This window comes from Cebidichthys violaceus, unplaced genomic scaffold, assembly GCF_023349555.1.
Source record: "Cebidichthys violaceus isolate CVI_PGR_0920_01 unplaced genomic scaffold, fCebVio1.0.p SCAF_117, whole genome shotgun sequence".
Lineage (NCBI taxonomy): Eukaryota > Metazoa > Chordata > Actinopteri > Perciformes > Stichaeidae > Cebidichthys > Cebidichthys violaceus.
Window position 1 is genome coordinate 201,713 of NW_027176282.1, and position 20,187 is coordinate 221,899.

At 38.8% G+C, this 20,187-nt stretch overlaps 1 protein-coding gene across 2 annotated transcripts in view; it reads left to right on the plus strand.

Annotated features, from left to right (window-relative positions):
- Positions 1-428: 428 nt before the first annotated feature.
- rap1gapb (RAP1 GTPase activating protein b) overlaps positions 429-20,187 on the plus strand; it is a 106,275-nt gene continuing 86,516 nt past the window's right edge. For both annotated transcript variants that reach the window (XM_068705413.1, XM_068705416.1), the window contains exons 1-2: positions 429-616; positions 19,514-19,554. The gene's annotated coding sequence lies outside the window, so the exon portion shown is untranslated. The remainder of the gene's footprint in view (positions 617-19,513; positions 19,555-20,187) is intronic.

The following is a 20,187-nucleotide window of genomic DNA, read 5'->3' on the forward strand; positions in this document are numbered from 1 at the left end:
CACGAAAGATGGATGAGGCAAGGGGTACGGTGTGTGGAAGACAGGCAGTGTGAGAAAAATACCAACACATTTCCCTCAATGAATGACATTTTCGGTTTTGTGTGTTTCTTTCTATTCATCAGTTGACACTCAGTTAGCAGGATTTTTTTTACCACAGTGAGTGTAAAAAGTGTGAAAATAAGCACGTCTTTAAACATACCAGAATGAAACCAAACATCCTTGTACATTCACAGTAGCAAATTTCACGCAAGATATGTGGAACGTATGCCCCCCCCCCCCCAGCTATTAAAAGCTGCATAGTATTTGCAGCATTATTTGGTGTGTTTGTGTGGAGGAGTTGTAGGGAGCGCATTGGACGATGGTCACATGACAGAGTCATATTTAAAAGAAAGGAAACGAGAGACTCGAGCATCAGATGCGGGCTCATACGTGCCGAGGATCCGGCTGAACTCAGCTCTCCTCTGCTGCCTCCAGCAGACTGCTGAACAGGGACAGTTCAGTTTTTTAAAAACAAGAACAACAAAACGCTATTCCACCTACGCGAACATCATCATCATAGCAGCAGCGAGGAAGCGCGTGCATACAGGACACTTCTCACAATTCTCCAAAAAAAAAGGTAAGAGAAAACTAACTTTTAAAGCAATCATTTCGGCTTAATTATTGCTCCGTGGGTGTAATCCCACGTTGATCTGAGTGGTCCAAACCCAATTAACAACTGGACTCACACAGTTCTTGCAATATCTCATCAATAAATCTCACGCGTGCTGTGGCTGAGCATGCGCGCTTGGCAAAGGAGGGGGCAGTTAGAAACGAGAAACTATCCTAAATTGCAAGGTATCTTGTAATGACTTTCGGCTATAGGATTACTTGCTCGCAGTTACGCAGCAACCTTATTAAACCTTTGATGTGTAATGAATTCAGCCTTTGCCAGTAAATGCAGCATTCCCATTTCCAATTAGCAATCCACAAATAACGTATTATATATAGGAAAATGCATTCAATTGTAAATGATTTAATATGCAGAAACAATCCGGATTAAACCACCAATCAGTCCCCCCCCATCCCCCCATTTTTCATTGGCTGTATTTTATTCCAGTAGATATTTTTTTCTAAAACAGCAGTGAGTTTGAAACTCAGGACAAGGACAGGCTTAAGATATATTACAGATCCTTCTTCTTTTATTTGCTTTTGTATGTGTCTTTTTCCATGTCAGTTATATATTCAATTAAAGGGGTAGTCTGCTGGTTGCAGAAATGAGCTTTTTGTTTTGAAGGCTTGTGGTTTGAATCTTGTCTGTGGAAAAATCTTAGCAGGGAAATGTGAACTAGACAATTTGCCATTGTACTGTAGTGAATTGATCCATTTTCAAAATTCACAATGAAAACAAATCGATTCACAATGGGATTTCTTTATTAAACATAAATAAGGTGCAAGAGTGTATAAAAAAAAGCATCGAAACAGAGTAATAGAGATTGTACATAAAAACGAAAAAGTGCCGGGGGAGGATCCCTCGGTCCGGTCCAAGCCCCAAATATCTGTTATGCATTTGTTAACTGACCCCTGGCCTCCTGTCATTTTGAAAAAGTGGCCCCTGGGCAAAGCAAGTTGCGTTTCACTGAGCGAGACAATTAACAGCTGGTTGAAAGCTGTAGTGAATGTGTTCGAGCGAGTGAATGTGATGGGCCTTGATTTAATTATTCGAAAATATTGGACTCTTCAGGGGAGACTTCAGGGGTAATCATGACAGGTAGAGATGTCAGCCACTTCACCGCCGGGCTCCATTTCGTCCCTTCATCTCTAAAGCATCTGTAGCAGCAGGCTAATACGGCAGTTTTCTGGCCGCCGGTTTGTCCCAATCAGATTCAGCAACGTAATTGCTTCGACAGTCCATGTGTGGAACGAGTGTCCGTCCGCATCCAAATGATGGCCTGAACAGTTCAGAGATCTGATCTCGAGTCCTGCGTGTCCTGGACGCCCAGCAAGGTGCAGAGCGCAGACAGAAACCATTACCTCGCTCCACACTAGGTGGTCTGGTCCATCATTCTTTACTGAAGAGAGAGATTTGACAATTTGCTGTCTTCTTCTCGTGTGAGCGAGAGGCAAATTGTGCAGCATTATATGCAGCCGTTTACCGTTTGGCTCAAGTTTTTACTTTTTTATTTGCAGAAGAACAGTCAGGTGAATAGTGCATGACAGAAAGCACTATGTACATAAACTTCATCTTCATACAAGTTGATCACTAGAGCTATAAACATATAACAAAAATAATGAAATGGTACAATTTGCTGATTATTTGTCAGTTAACACTTGTAAACCATTCCCTAATTTGCTGTAGGAATAGTCTATCATGTGTTTATGATAGTGCTTCCCTATTCCCAATGAAAACCTTTCCTCCCTAGAGCTTGTTTACTTGTGCATATCCTGATAAGGGATTTCAAAAAATATTAATTTGGATATGGACTAGAATCATGTATATATGATTTCTGAGATAATATAATATATGCTTTATGCTCCATGTTCGTAATCTACAGTTCCTTGAGAAAGGAGGCCACTTACAGTAACCACAGATTCAGATTGGAAAGTTAGCGCATGAAAGTAACCACCACTGATGGTCAAGATGATGCCATCAACATCAAGCTGTGTTCACACACAGAGCAATGCAATCAGCAGAGGTTTAGAGGGGCATTGTTGGAAATCTTTGAACAATTCATTTATTAAAAAATTTAATTTAAGGGGGATTAGAATCAGTTTGTTGACCTTTTTTTATTCAACACTTATTGTTTGGTGTAATAAAAAATGCATAAAAGAATCTGGGCACACGATATAGACGGACAAGAGTCTATTGTTGGACAGTCAATTTCTTCAAAACTCTTCTAAAAATCTATGTATTTGGCCTTATAGACAAAGATTATATAGCATTTAAACATATAAATCGGTTCAGCAAATGTCATATATCTGCCTAGCTGCTCCTGCAGCCTAAAACACATGAATGAAACTAACCACTGACTCTGCACTCATATCAATTAACACAGAAGCAAATCATCCATTTTCACTCTCATTATGTTGCACTTACCGAGTACACAAAACAACAATATATTCACATTTTTTTCCACTACGAAAGCAAATGGATTCATTTATGAAAAATAATGGTTAAAAGCTTAAATCCATCCTGCTGCTCTGAAGCCTCCCGTTTTTGTTCTATTATGGTTGCCGCAGCTTCACCTTTGCCCCTCTGTTGACAGAGACGTCTTTAATTTAAGTGGCTTGTGTTTCCAGTAATCCTGAGAGCTTTCAGTTGACGTTTCCTCTTGTTCCTATACATTATTTATAACTTTCACCTTGTGGCCTCTTCATGCACATCTGTACTGTAAACTGATGCCTCAGGTCAAACATCTTTAAATAGCTCACAACCAAGTACTGCTTACACTCTTTCCTTTATTGTATATACAGGAAATGCCACTAACTCTGAGCAATAAATTCCATACAATCATAAAAGGACACTTTGCTGTTTTAGGATGCATGTTAATATAATCAGAGTACTGTAGCTATCAAGAGCAAAATACAAATATCTCACAGTGTTATAAACATGTGTTCTTCTGTATGAGTTGGAACATTCAAGGACGTTGCTTTGTCAATGTATTTTGTCTTTGAAAGCTGTAGAAAAACATCTTCGTGCTCTGGCATTTAATAATTGGCTGGTGAAGGATGCAAAAATCAACAAAACAAAACAATCAAATTGAAGACTCTCAATTGATGCACCACTGATCGGATTTTGATGAATCAGGGCAGAGAGGAGCCTGTTGCTTGAGGGTTTCCTGCATTATTCATGAGAGGCGTCAAGTTTTTTGCTACCTTTTTGTCATTTTTTTTAATATTCTTTAGATGGCACAGTAAACCTACAACAGGATTGGAAGACATGAAAGAGTCTGTCGGAGAATTTTTATGTCTTTGCACCAAATCAAGCAGATATTCATTATCTGCAGCAATGTACATCCAAACAAACAAAGTGCTCATGTATTTGTTTCCTCTTTCTCTCCTTCCATTTTTCTTCAACTTCGTATGTATCATCTTTTCTGGGTGTATCTGAAACATCCATAAACACGTTTACAGACAATATTTCTCTCTCTCTCTCTCACACACGCTCAAGTTGACTCATGCTGCATTGAATCAAACAAATCTCAGTTTGGCTCATTCTGTTGGTTGACATTGATTTTCACAAAGGATGAAAAGATGAAAGGGAATGTTTTTGTATGTACAGCTGCCTATGGGCCAAAGATGAGAGACAATTGAGAGGAAGGAAAACCGGTCCAGCTCCCTTCGTAAAGCTCCTGTTAATGTTAATGGCAAATGTTTGACATGTTTGCATACATATAATGTATTTATTCAAGTACTGTACTTCAGTACACATTTGAGATACTTGTATTTGACTTGCTATATCTCAGAGGGAAATATTTTACTTACACCACAATTATTTGACAGCTTTAGTCACTAATAATGGCTATATGAAGATATAATAAATATAATATGAGGTTTTCTTTTTTATAAATCAAACTATCCAACAGTTCACAAAAGTACAACTGAAACAATTATTCAAGTTTGATAATTGCTGAAATAATTATCAATGTAAAATATTTGGTTACACCTTCCTAAATGTGAGGATTTGCTGCATTTCCTATGGAAACAGTTGACAAAACAAAGCATTGCAACGATGACACTTTGGGCTCTGAGTTATTGTGATTGGCATTTTTCACTATTATAGAATTTTTACAAACCAAATGATCCAAAATCCATGAAATGGATGGATGAAATAGAATTTGAAAATGGTGTACAAAGAGTTGCAATAGTGGAGACGCGATGAGACAAACGTGTAAACAACCTTCTCTAGATCTGGGAATGACACAAATTGTATTTTTATTATATTCTGTAATTGATAAAAACAGGACCAGGCAACTTTTTTTTACATGGATGTCTAGTTTAAGATCAGAGTTGAATATTAGACCAAGGTTTCTGGCAGAGCTTTAAATTGGAAGCCAGTGAACCATGGCGGCTGTTATCAGTGTGAGCCCTAACATGGAGGAAGCATATTTCATATTAATGCAAGAGTAATGGTGATCTAATGATTTGATGTATAGCGGTTGAACAGACACAGGGGATTAGTTTTAATTTTAACTACATTTTCATGAATATGCTTTTTACTTTTTCACTCAAGTAACATTTTCAGTGCATGACTTTTACTTGCATTAGAGTATTTTTATAGTGTGGTAAATATTAGATTATTATTATTATTAATAAATATTATCTAAATACTTAATTGGTCTCACTCCCAACTCCTCATCTACTGCTGCTTGGTCAGAGCCCCTCAGTGCCTGACAACGACGCACCGAGGCACCCTTTTAGCATTTGTATGAGACGCACTGGGCTTTCAACTGACTCCAGCATAAATCCATCCGTGTCACTATTGACAGCTGCTGGGACTGGAGGTTGGATGGGTCAACAAACACAGGTCTTTCATTCAGGAGACAGCTGTTCGTTTCCCTTGTTACGCGACTTCAGTACTTTACTCACTGATGTAACAAGTGGTTATTTCACATCACAAACGTACTTAACCCAAACCACAATCTTGTTTTCTAAGCCTAAACAAGTAGTTTAGTTGCATAAGTGAACCTAAAAAACTAAGTAAATCTCAGTTGGAAGTTTATTTTGAAAAGAGACTGCATGCATGTAATGACATGTCCAAAACTTTCACTAGAGAGGTACTTAGAGCGTTACATAGTTGGAACCTTTGGGTCACAGACCTACCTGCTGAATTTGACAAGTTAGGAGTGAGAACATGGTGACTTTCTCCACCACTGCAGAGACATGAACTTTGTTTGTTATTTGTCTATTCATGACCAGCTAAGGCCATCGTCTCTGTTTGCCTGAAGATAAACAAAATAGTGGACAATAGCAAGACGAATGACAGTTTACCCTACAGTGATGATTAATGAGTTCTGACATTGATTCCCCTGATAGACTCTTGCTGCTGTAATGAAGGAGGATCGATTACACAGTTGCACAGCAGGAAATCCATTCCATACAGCACTCTGCTAAAGAAATGTGGCCAATTTGCAGCTTCATTTTGTAAGATAGAGCAAAAAGACCCATCTTCTCCCTCCTTCTGCCTTGGGACTACAGATGAAAAATAGTCTTTTGGCTAACTCTGGCGCATTTACTGCAATTTTTTTGTTGATGTGCACTGTCCCTTATCAAAGAAAAATAAAGAAAAAAATGTGGCCAAATGTAAGGCGGTTTTCAAAAAAAAGCTATCTGTTTTAAAGATGTTGATGGATAATTTGCGCCATCATCTGGCACACTGCTTTGTGTAAAAACACCTTTGATATTTTTGATATTTGATTTTTTTTTCCCAGTTATATTATGATAGCTGGTCTCTACAGTTGACAACGGTTGATGACTGTAAACAATTTGCAGTTATGTAGCTGGTATCACTGTTTATGTATAATATTGAATAATATTGAATCCACATAGGATGATTTAAGGCGACTTGAAGTGTTTAACACACAGCAGTGTGCCCGTACTATAAAAGCAGCAATAACCAATGTGTTTTATTATTATTATTGGGGTGTGTGGGGTGTGTCAAACTGCACACCATGGTAGGCCTTAACATCAATTAAGACACACTGAATGTGCAGATGGTAAAATCAACAAGTGACTCAAAAGTGGTAAGGTACTTTTTTGCTGTACTTATATATGGCAAACGAGTATGATAGCTCTTAAATGCCTCCTCTATTTTCTAAATCATTAATGAAATAACTGGACACAAACTAATAGCCTGGGCTGTCTAGCTGGCCAACAGGCCTATTTAGTAACAGAGGAGAAGAACAGGTGTTATTAATACCTACTATAATGCGTCAAAATGTCTTCTGTGAAAAAGGCCTGTCCATTTAGAGAGCAACTATAGTTGCCCCACCATGCATAAAATGGACTTCCAACGTTTGTGGTAAGACTTAGTTTGTTTGTATACCAATAATAGTTTGTGCATATTTTGATGTGTTAGCCTAAAAAGGTAACAAAGAGGCTCTTTAAATCCTTATAAACCTCAAATTGTAGTGCTTTTTTTAGAAAACTGGATGCTGGCCTGAGTGTAGAGGACCATAAGAGAGAAGCTGGGCAATAATCACAAACAAAGATAAATTTGAGTATAGCGGTAAGGATTTTGTTTGGGTTTGAGCCCTTTACTACATTGAGAAACGTTTCCATTTTTCCTTGGCTCATCTTCATATTAGTGGCTTATATAAATGGAGGCAAGTGAAGAGAATGTTAGACGTAGAAGGGGAGAGAGTGGGAGAAAACTGTTGCCCACTAGTCTCCTTAATTACTGACACCTACACGCCATTGACCATTATTAGTTGTGTTATTAGTGTGACTTCATTACATCAGCCAGCTGTGCAGCTCCGTCTCTCTCTTAAAGGCGCAGGTTCATTGGTAGACCACAGTCAAGGGCTCCTTTGAAGCTATCATTTAATTTATTCCCATTTTCAGGGAATCTTATCTTATTCAGGGTTACAGGAGAGTAATTTCTCACAAGATATGCAATAATAACAACAGATAAAGCTTAGTTCTGCATTTGCTTAATGTGATCCTTTTATTTCATCTTTTTGTGTCTGCGCGATATAAATGCAATAATTATATACAGTTCTGATAAATCAAGAGATGAGAGAAAAAAAGAAAACTTATAATCGCAGTAGAATTGCTGTAGAGCAATCCTCATAAACATCCAGATGAGTTTGTTCTATGGCTTTGCGCCCTGCTGACATATTTTAACAGGCTTTAGCAAAATAAATAATTGAAAATAAAAATGTTAACTTAAGAAAAACAAACAGTCATTAAACAACTTATTTTTCACAGATTTGTCTTCTATAATTTCCTATTTTTTTGTCTTTGTGTTGAACTGCTGCTCTGTCAGTGAAACACTGTAATGTTGGCGATGTTATAAATCCGAGAAATAGAGGCTCTCTGGGCCATTATAAATGGGAAACTAGTTTGATATTCTGTTATGCTGCCAGAGATCCCATTTCATGTAACAGCTTTATTGCCAGATAAAAGCACGAGAACAGGGCAATCATTGCCCTCTTCCTATAATAGTAAGGCTGTTTTCATCTGCATATGTAATGAATGTCTAGCAGCCAACTTTGCACTCTACCAAAGACCGGTCCGGTCCTTTTCAGAAGGATGCTGTTTGTTTTTCCTTGTGCCACTGATTTGTTCTTTGATAGCTTTTGCCAGTGTGGTTCACAGCAACAAGGAATCCATTATCCGTCAGGTATAAGCACCCCGGCAGAGACGGAGCATTGTTATCAAAAATTCCTCCACTTTTATTACATTCTTGTTTGCCGGGATAAGGCGAGGCGAGCATGTTCTCGCATTTTCACATCTTTCTGGGAGTTCAACAAATCCATCCTTCTACACATTCTCAACCGGAAAATGACTGGATATGAGGCTTAAGCCGAGTCATCTGCTCCTCCGTCCTCCTGAGACAGGGAGCGGGCCAGATTTCAATTTGGCAGTTTGTGGAGAGGTTTAAAGGAGCAGCACTGGGCATTTGTGAAACATGAGCAGCAGCAGTTAATTATCCTAATAGCTGAGACCTGGAGCCGTGAGTGGGAACAATGGAAATCTGAAGATAGCGATTGTGCAGTTTGAGCCATTGACCTCATGGAAGCTACTGATTTGCTCTTTTTTTCAATACTGTTGCTTGTCTGTTCTTTAGTACCTTTGTTTGGATCAGAAAAATTAGAAAATATATAAAATTCATAGCTGAAAACATCCCATCTTCCAGTCAGACAGTGATATCCCCACTAAAAAAAAAATCTAAGGTGTGTTCACACTAAACGTGGCGCGAATTATTCACATGAATTGCGTCATTCGCGCCGCGTGGGTGTGTAAATGTAAAATTGTTATTAACAATAGACATTATGTTTGTATCTTGACCTGAAAGTTTCTAGTTTGAAGCTAATCTACATTTGTTCAAAACACAAGGAAGTGTGCATATTTTCCTTAACAAGATGCATTTATATAATCCCAGGCAATCTTACAAAAGGTACACACACAACAAACAATGATCTTGTTTTATTTATGCTGTTGCAATATAATTGTGAATTGGGTGGAGTCATTAGAAGTAAGTCATGAGTAACCATCAGTGTTGTGGATTACTTTGGACCACATCAACCCAGGCTCCTTAGATTATTAAATCTCAAGGCTGTCAGATAAGCCTTGCATGGTATCAGGTTGACACTTGAGTCATTATTCTGGTGTAGAAAGGCCTCCTTATCCACTGCACCACTAAAATGACAAGTACTATAAGTGTGGCATTCATAATGTTAAACATTAACAAATATCTTCTAGTACTTTCAGCAATATTGCAAAAAACATTGCGAATTACTTGTTTTGCTTGACCTACACAATAATATTAAGTTGACTTTACTTGCAAAATATTTTTCACTGATGAACCCTCTGCGCTGCAGACCAATCATGTCCAAAAAGGCTTTGATTGAATGCAGGTAAACCGATTGTGTGGAGGTACACACTCCTTATTTTTTCAAACATTAAAAATGATAAAGTAGTGGTGTTCATCCACACGAAATGTACAGAAACTGGTGTACAGAGAGCATAATAACCAGACAAACAGCAAAAAGTCACTGGTTCAAACCTTTACCTGCTAACGCTTGTGAAGACTTTGTTAATTATGTAAGTTGTAATCAAAATCACACATAGCTCTTGCAATTTTGAAGTGTGAAGAAATACTGCTTCCACCACAAGTTTTTCTTAAATGGTTTTGGTTCTATTTACATTTTGTCTGTTCAAGTGGATGAATGTATTTCAGCCCCTGTACAACAATATTCCATTCCCTTTTGGATGTGTATCTTTCTAGTGCAGCATTATTTAAATATACACAGATCTGACCATTTTTGAGGTACATCAACTGTAGCTACTCAGTGCAATAAATCCATCCTTTTATGAAGCTTGTCATATGCTTGTCATATACCTGTCATATGGTGACATCCATGGTAATTTTGGGGGGTGCAGGTTTGTTGCGCTATTGAAATCTATTGAATTAAATTGGAGACGGTTATACTTGCAGGGTTGCTGCAGCGGACACTTTTGAATATACATTATGGAGCTGTCTGGAAGTGCTCTTTCTGTCTTGCAGCATTTCACCGTTGACAGATACGTTCTTAGAATCCTCAAATTATTTTTTTTGTAAAGATGAGACTCAGTCAAGTACAAAATTGCATGGCACAAATAATTTGTGAGAGAAGCATTGATTTGAACTCCAGGGTGTTATTATATTAAAAACAGTCTGTTCTGAAGGAACACTGGGCTCCTAGAGAATACAAAATGAAAAATGTTCTTGACATAATGATGACTACTCATTTATCTCACATACATATCCCTGAGTGATTATGTTTATCACAATTTAGAATGTGCACAACGATTAACAAATGTACATTAATTATGAAACATAGGGTCACAGTGGGAGCCTTTAAATAACACAAACATGATGAGCCTGTGGTTTTGTGTATTGGGGCAGAGGATGACGCGTTATTTATGGTCTATATTTGTAGAAACCAAATCCACATGCATGCTGCAACAAGACACTGGATTACAGGGTCGGCTGGTATTGTTTCAGTAATAAGCAAGGGTGCAGTACGTCTCAGATTAAATCATTGAGACGTTGCTTGTGATTTTTGGCTGTACAGATAAACATGTACTATATACCATTCTCATTCAAAATGACCAGTCAACTCAGTGGTGTGTAGAGGAGCAGTTATGAGGTGTATACAGTATACAGGAGTGGTAATGAATTCAGCAAAAGTACTTTAACATGACCGCTTCACAACGTGAACCACACAAGAACCTACTGCTCCAAGACACTACGCAAAAAAGGCTGCGGGGTCCAAGGGACAAAATGTGACGAGTAAGGACGAGATTGTTGCTTTTTAAAAAATCTTCTTAAATCCATTTTTTTGGCCACTTTGGGGCAACACAATAAGCTGTATACACATGTCATATAAAGTTGCTGTGGTGATCATGTTAGCAATCAGTTGCACAGCGGGCACAAAGCAACTTAAGCCATCCTTTGGAGTCGTGTTTTTGGGCCACCTGGCAAAAGTAAGTTCAACATATACTCTCCTTTTAGCTCTGGCCTTGTCTCCAGAGACTGAGGAATATAACGAACTCTTTAGCTGCTAACTGCTCTGCTGTGTTCACCAGCTAGTCTTTAACTGTCTTTGTCTGCTGTCTGGTGCTGAGCTAGTGAGTTTATCAGAGCTATTTTGCTGAATGTAGTTGCTTGTGCTGCTGGCAAAGACTCTGGTGAGAGTGGTTAGACTGATGAGATTGAACCAAAACAGTGATGTTGTGGGCCATAAAACCAAAAGACAATGAGCTGAAAGACACTCCTGATCTATTACTAGATGGATCCACTCCTGCTGAGAGCTGTACAGTATTTATTGAGTGGGCAGCATCTCTAAAGTTCTTTGCAGCTTCTGTGGACATTACCTGTTATGCAGATGAAGAATTGTCTTTTACTGTGTGTCTTGTGAAGGGGGAAGAGGATAATGGGCGACTCTGGAACTTGTTGAAAGGTCAGGAGGCAAGAATGAGTTTACTGATAAGAGTCATCAGGCGCTCTGGCTCTGATGGGCAATGCTGGCTGCACAATCCCTTCCATTACTCATGCAGCATGAGGACGTTGGATCCGTCACCTCTGTAATTAAGTAGAGCTATGACAGACACCTCTGACTCCACACACACGCATGCCAAGAGAAAAGCAAAAAGACATAAAGTCCAAGGAGGGATGCTGAGCCTCTTACCCACAGGCACAAGTGTCACCATCATTCTTCATTGATACATTATTGATTTATAGGTTTTTTTATTGCAAGCTGTTCAAATGTAAATATCACCCTAACAGAATTTATGGCAAGGAAAGAAAAACTAAGAAGGATATGTGGGCAGCATGTCAGGTGCTGCTATCATGAAGCCAACCTCTCAAATCTGATGAAAAATGGGACACTTACAATCAACAGCTCCTACATTTTATACAAATTCTGATTGGCTGTTGATGACCAAGGACATTTGCAGCGTGGCCAGCTCTTCTCAAGAAAAAACTGTGTTCACAGAAGACACAAGGCAGTTTTGACTCTTGGTGATGAGTCATTTTTCATTTGTTTCCCACAACCTGTTCTCAAATACCGCAGCTTGGTCAGTGCCCGTCCTTTAGCGTCTGTATTGGACACACCGGGCTTTTAACTAACTCCAATGTAAACCCATCTGCGTCATTATTTGACGCTCAGAGCAAGTGACGTTATTTATAGATGAAGAAAGTCTGCTGAGGGCAGGTGGGATGGAAGGCTGGCTGGGTCAAACAAATACAGGACATTGACCCAGGAGACTGCTGATGGAGTCTTCTTTGAAACCACATCAGCGTTGACTTATTTTACTGCAGTTTGCTACATATCCTCCGGACTTTACGACCCCAGTTAACAAAATGTAGATATGTTACACAACAGACGTACTTATTTCAACACAAAGCACAATCTTTTCCTCAGCCTAGGTAAGAGGAAACACATTTTAGGGGGCGGGGGGGCACCTTTTAACCAAGTCCTTTTACTGCACAAGTAAGCCTAAAACCTAAGTAAACTTAAGTTGGAAGTTTATTTACAAAACACTGCATGTAATGAGTTGAAACAATTTGTTTCCTGTGAACACAGTAGTTTATTGTCAAAAGACACTACGCATGTTATGAGTGGAAAGTAACACGCCATCCCTGACACGTCCACAACCGGCGCTAGAGGGGTACCTAGAGTCAAAGTTTGAAGTGTAGTGCCACTATGATGACCTAGCTGCTGAATTTGACGAGTTGGGTATGAGAATGTGTTTTTGTACACCCGCTTCCTCACCTTAAATTAAAGAGCGACAGAAGAAATGACAGTTTTGCAATTTTTATGATATAAGCTGGAGATAAAACAAGCAGTGGCACAAAACCCACAGCAAAGGCCTTAAGTGAGGCGATTGTTTTAGCCATTACCTGGCAAAAAAACAACGTGAGATGTCTGATCCAGCATAGCAGGTGACTGATTGATCACACCGTACGTTCACTTTGCTCTAATCAGAGTTGGGGCATTACGAGTTGGGAAAATAAGAAACAAACAAATCAATCACACTAGGTGCTGATGTGGGCACTGCAGGTAAAGCACCAGGCTGAAGTTAGTTTGACAATCACTACTCAGACACTCAAAAAAGTGTGCTATGAGGTTGGCGTTAGTTTAAAGATTTTCTGAGCCTGTGGTTCAAGAAACCTTGAGACAAAGGCAAAGACTGTGAACAAGTGAAATTATATCACCAGACTTTTATTTCTGTTGTAAGAAAAGATCTCTGGCATCCGAATCGGATATTTTATGGAGGGTGCATTTGTTGGTGGAAACTCTGCCTCTTTAGTGTAGTGATTAATGGACAGTGTTGAAAAGAAGCCAGTGGCGTAAATCTAAGTCCTCTCTTCATGTAAACCTCAGCCTGTCAGATGTAATAAAATGATAGAATGGATGCTACACCCAGGCCAGGGCCAGAAAGTCTAGTGATGCAGTGGTTATGGTGACGTAATAGAGATGTGAGGACGGGAGAGCCTGGACCTCAGTGCATCGCTTACAACCCCGCAAGAGACATGAGTCAGACCCCATGACGATGATGACCGGTTTGCCTTCGTCTCGCTGCATCCCCAAAAACATCTTTAACTTCTCAGCTTCTCTCCCCGTTTCTGTTTCTCTGCCACATAAATACAGATTACTCTCTACATCACGGAGGAGATATAAAGATTTTAGTTTAAGAATAATTGACTGAAAAACAACACAGTGACAATTCATAGACACAATGCCGTACATTTTTGTGAAAGACTTACCGGTGAAAGCCAATAAGCAAATATGCTAATGATCATAGAATTTTCTACTTTCACAATGCATAATGCATCGATGCCGAGACACATGCGTCTCTATCCACAGTCTTAACAGCCCTGGTGGGAAATATGGTTTAACAAGACAAGCAACAAGGTTGCAGTCACAAATAGGATGGCAGGTAATCTTATTAGCATTCAGCACACACGAGCCAACAGGGATGTTTTAAATTGTCATTTGTTTATCAATGCACCCGCTGGCTTACAATAGTATTATTAACATATATTTGTCTTGTAGAGCACTCAGAAATCACAGTTTGAAAAGTAACTGCACCTAAGTCGCACCTCACCTACAAACCCACTTCCACTCTCCCCACACATACACTCACTTCTTCACTGCTCACACACGGCCATGCAGAGAGCATGCTGCTGTGAAATGTCAGCAAGATAAGCAACATTGCCTTGCTACTCCCCATAGAGCCAAGCGAAGAGGAAAACACAATTACAATAATAAGGAAATGGTGCGGTCTGCACTGCGGCCCCGCCACTACAGGTATACTTTTATGATTGCAAGGGACAGCATTTACATGAGGAGCTTCACCAGAACATTTTATGTCATATTTCTCCAGACTCCTGATAGTCTATCATCATCACTGTTTGTTACATCCTCGAGGCTGGTGTTGGCTGTGATTGATTCCTGCAGCAAGCCTGTCATTTGACTCAAACATGACAATCACAAATATATACTTTATGAATCCTATTGATGTTGAAATGCCTCTTCAGTCATGAGTTAGCGGAAAGTGAATTCTGACGTGGTGTCAAAACTGCAAGTGATTATACCTGGACCTCACAGTTCAGACCTTAAATATAGACCAATCTGCATCATAACTAGACGGTCAGAGCAACTGACATAGTATAAAGTGTGCGATAGTCTGCTGAGGGTGGGATGGATTTGAGGTCGGATGGGTCAAGTGAACACAGGACTTTCACCATAGAGACCGCTGTTTGTGTCCTGTGTGAATGAAACCAAGTCGATGTTAAATTATTATACCATAGTTTTATTGTAACTTCCATACAAATGTAGTTATTTTACATAAGAAACATACTTATTTTAACCCAAACCACGATCTTTTCCGAAGCCTAAAACTCACGCGTCCCTGACACATCCAAAACTGAGCCTAGAGGGCTACCTGTAGAGAGAGGGCCCCTGACCAGGCGTCAGTATTTGACAAGCAGGGAGTGAGAACATGTTGAAACCAACCAACCTGCATATGGAGTGTTAGGGCTTTTACTTTTTCAAAAGATCAACTTCGAACGCATTACAAGTAACATATAATTTGTTTGAATTGATTCAAATACAGGCCATGTAGCCAAATTCCAACCTCTTGTATTTATGCTGTTACAGTCCTTCACAGTGCCTCTGCTTCCTTATCCACAATTTTTACAATTGTGATGTTGTATCCAAAATGCTTCCTATACCATGCTCGGGCTCTTATACAGTTTTGGATTTAAACAGATTAGTACAAATTTATTAAAATGTTTCACACTTTCATACCTCCCTTGTATATATGCCTCCTTAACCTTTCACAAACTCACCTTTAAAGTCAAATTACAGCTCAACCTATGTCTTACTTCCGTAGTTTGAACCAATATTCCCAACAATTTAAATGTCAAAATGCATTGTTTGTCCATTCCCTCTAGAACGACACGGAAAGGCATCATTTGTCTGTGCTTTCAAATCACTGTTGAGATATATATTTGTTGTATGATTTGACAACACAAATATGATTTGGTTAGATTTAGTCACAAAAATGTCTCGGTTGAATTTAGGGTGATTTCATATTTTGGGTTAGGATTAGCATTTTGTTATTTTGTCTTCATCATATAACAACATGGTTATGGTTAAGTTTAGGGAATGATCATGGTCATGCTTTATTAAAAACAATATTTGTCTCAATTATCATGGCATTTTAATCACAAACTTAACTGATAAACTGGTGGTGTGATTACAATCTTACCATGTGACTGCTCGTGTTACTTGCCCTGCTGAACTCAGGCTTTAGTGATTTTGGCAGTTACGTTTTTAAGGTGGTTAAAATGTCATCTGGAGAAAAGGAATCTTACAAATATATAACCCAATATGACCCTTTTCAATGAAATAGAAGAGCACTGTCAATTCTCTACAAAATCACTTTCATTGAAAATGGTCCTCTAAACATGTCCCTCAGGTCCTCTATTCAGCCAGTATGAGCTCTTAACTGTGAAGATTTTGTTTCAGAATTTTCCACATTTTCATTTTCTACCTTCTGGCTACTCATTGTTTCTCCCTCACATCCTCCAAATGTTTTCCATGCCTACAGCTCTCAGGGACATCTGCCTTTGCCAGTCGCAGCTTCAGTGTGTTTCTATTTCCATTATTGTTGCTATTTGTCAATCCTCAGGGGACGTCAGACAAGGCGTATTATCAAAAATGTATTGTAAACATAATTTGAAATGTGTTTTTTTTAGTATAAATAAGCATGTCAGTGTCTAAACCGCCACACATCTTGAGTTATCCAGTGTTATCCAGCATTGTTTTAATTTTGTTCCCTGAGGTGTCAAATCAAAAAGCTTATGATTTACTTGTGTCAAAGAGACAGTTGCACACAGACTGTGTCAGAGGTTTGGGTGTTTGGGATGCTCTCCTGATCCCCATCCTCCGTCCCGCTTCCATCTGTGGAGATGTTTATGTGGGAGGGATGAGAGCAGCTTGCTGCTAAGCCGGACTGTGTGAGCACTGCTTTCTAAGAGCTTTTATGCTTCAGCGTAGGTGGTGATGTTGTTGAGAAGTCTACGGCTGGGCTTTTATTTGTGTTTTGTGTGTCAACTTTGTAAACAACATACAATATTGACCCTGCTGTTCAGTTATAGTTGGTAGGAGGCTTATTTTTATAGTCAGGACAAGAGAGTGAATTTGACTTTTGCAGTGTTTGCCTCAATATATGACCCTGGATTCGAATGATGGGAGTTTCAGACATTAGGAGTAGGTTGAAAAGCAGAATATTTTTGTATGTATTGATCAGTCCACCCCAGCTGCAGCCACATAGCAGGGTGTAGGTTTGTCTTCTGCAAGCTGCTTGATACCAGAGTTAATGTGGAGCTGACAGGTGTGAACAAAATGCAAATAAACTGAGGTTTCTGAATTATTTTATCAACATTAACAATTAATCTGGATTCACTTTGCTATTATTTTTCTAATGTATGTTCAGGCTATTTGTACTGTATTTAGGTAATTTATTGTGCTTTACCTCCACCTGAAAGCACGCCATATCAGAGATGATTATCCCACTTCTCTCATTGAGACATTGTGATTACAGTTGTTTGTTGACTCAATTAACCAGTTCCTTCTCCATTTTCTCCTGAGCTGAATGCGTAAATTAAGATAACTGGACTGGCTGATTAGGTCCACCTCCTACTGTTAATTAGGATTAGTGCACCCACAAGATATGGCATTGATGGTGGAGATAATGGTAATGGCTCTGCTGAGGAAATTAAGCCTAGTGAGTGAGACTCTATTGTCTGAGGAGCACCAGTTAGTTATTGAATGGAATATAAATTCATGTTAACCTTGAGATGTATTGTGGAACTCAATCCTGGACTGGAAGTAAAACATGGGCTCATTGGTTAAAATGTAAACCTTGGTTTGTTTTTAAGCATTATTCACAGTGATTGTCATGCTCTTGTGTCCGGATTTACTCACATTGACTCAAAAGGCCAGAAAACATCACAGTTTTTGTTGCAGGATTCTAGTCTAAAAAAACCCATCCAGGACAATCGATGAGCCGGCCAGTTTGAAGCCAGACCATTCAGTAAACTGTGTCCCCAGAGCTGTTTGCATTACTTCATCACAAAAAAAGGGAAGAAAAAACAACTTGTCCAGTTTCTTTGTTTAAAGGATAAAGCTGATGTTATGCTGTACTCTTTGTGTTTATAAAAAATATAGAATAGAAAGACCAAAACCAACATTGTCTTAGTTCATCCCTCAGTGCTTCCCCACTCTCTCTGTGGGGCTCAGCTCCAAGCACATTGATTCTTACTGAAAACACACATCTTTAAAAACAGGTAATATATATAGCTAGCATTTAAAAAAAAAAGGCTAAGTAATTTCCCAAAATAGCTGTGCACTACAGTTTTTAGCAAACTTAACTCAAATGGAAGTAGTTTGTATTTATTGGGGACTATTTTCAGCTGCGGATCTGATTTGACAGTTGGTTTCATCCAATCACCTGCCAAGTATTTTTTGAAAGTGTCTAGCCCTTTTCTAAACAGTTTCCAGTGAAGGCTTCTTAGATGGTTCTGTCTAAACAAACCATCTGACGCATCAGGTAAGAGATCTATGTTACAGAGGAATAAGCTACATCAGGTTCACCAGAAACTCCTAGAGTGGCCTCCAGCAGTGGACAGACCCAGATCCGATGGCGGGAGGTGGAGAGCTTTTGTAGTTATAGTTCCTATTGCTCAATATACCATGTTAATCACCTTAACAACGTAACTGCCATCAACATATAACATCCGTTTGCAATCAAACCCCCAGTTTGATAGTTAAGTTTATGAGTAAAATGTTTTGATAATAATAAGACTTAATAATCAGACCTTGCTGCGTTAAGATATGAGGTTTTCTAAAGGGATACTGGTGCGCTGAAGTACTCCACAGGGAGCACCAAAATCAACACAAACTAAAAGTTCCTCGTAGTGACTTCAATAAAATGATTAAAACATACTGATAAAATAGTTTTTTAAAAGCTCTAATATTATAAAACGCTGTTGCTCCAGGTTGGATTTATGCCTCTAGATGCATGCTATTGGAAACATTACAGTATGGCTGTAATATCGATATTCAATAAAGAGGGCATGTACCTGAAGATACTAGTGTAATATATATATATATTTATGTTTGAGGTGAGATGTAAATGTAGCATGCTTTTTCAAATGTTAATGTTGTCTAATTTAGAAGCAAATCTTCTCCAGCATACATCCAATGTTTGGTGCACATTGCCAAACAATCATGTGGGCCCACACACATTTTCAATTTATTATTCACGCTAAAGGACAGAATTGTCATAGTGGCTTTGTCCTGGCATTAACCCTGCAGCTAAAGGCCTGTCTGAGTTTCCTTTAACCTACACAATAGAAGCGCCCTGGCTAATTTTCACAGCTCCACTTTAGCAATAATTGATATTCATGATGTGTTTTCTTGCAGCTGCCAGTTAAATTCGGCATACACAGATTCATGGAGCAGTGGGTGGTTTAATCTGCTGCAGGATGTGTGTCAGATTTAAATCAACATAACAGTCAAACGCTGAATTGCAAACTATAATGTTTTCAATGGGGTAAATATGATATAGTACACTGTATATCATACTAATAAATAATATGCCATTAATTGTTGGATAGCTTGATGATGATGAATGACTGCATTCAGCTAAAATTCAGCTAAAGCTTGGCTACCTGTACTGTTTGGAAAATGGAATATGTCACATTGTTGTTTCTTGTTGACATCTAAAAATGTCTTCTTCTTTTTTCCCGTAGAAACAACTGACAAGAGGATCATACAGCTTGGCCACTTCCTGGTAGGTCATCATTTACACAAGTCATTACCCAGACCATCATCCCTTCATCCTGACAGCAAAAGTAAATAGTAAATAGAATTCAAGCTGAGATATTGTCACCTACCCTATGGGAGAAAAGAAAACTGGAGTGAATGGAGTAAAGAATACATGTGGCGTTTTATTGTGTGGTGGCAGCGCTTCAGGTCACTACACACTCAGTGTGCTTCAGTACTGAAATTACCTTGACAAAGGTGTGATACTAATAGAGGTTTTAGTGCACAACCTTATAATTATAGACAAGTTCAATGGTTTTTAGGGAGGAAAAGTGGTCTAAGCCTTTATACATTCATGACATGCACGTCTCATTACTTTCCAAATTGCTTTTTTTAAATTGAAGCCAAGAGTTTAAACACATTGAACCACAACTTTTGTCAAGATATTTATAAAGTAGTCAGTGAAGCTTCCTTTGTGTTTTGTTTTGTCATGTGGCAGTACTTATTTATAACGAGGCTGAACTCCTGTGATCCCATAGTTGGATCTCATTTCTGACCTCTTTCAAGAAATATGTAAACACAAGGTTGAGTGGAGAAGAAACATGTTGCTTAACAGTGAAAGAGAAGCCAAGATAGCTTTATTTGAGATGAGAGTATGGTA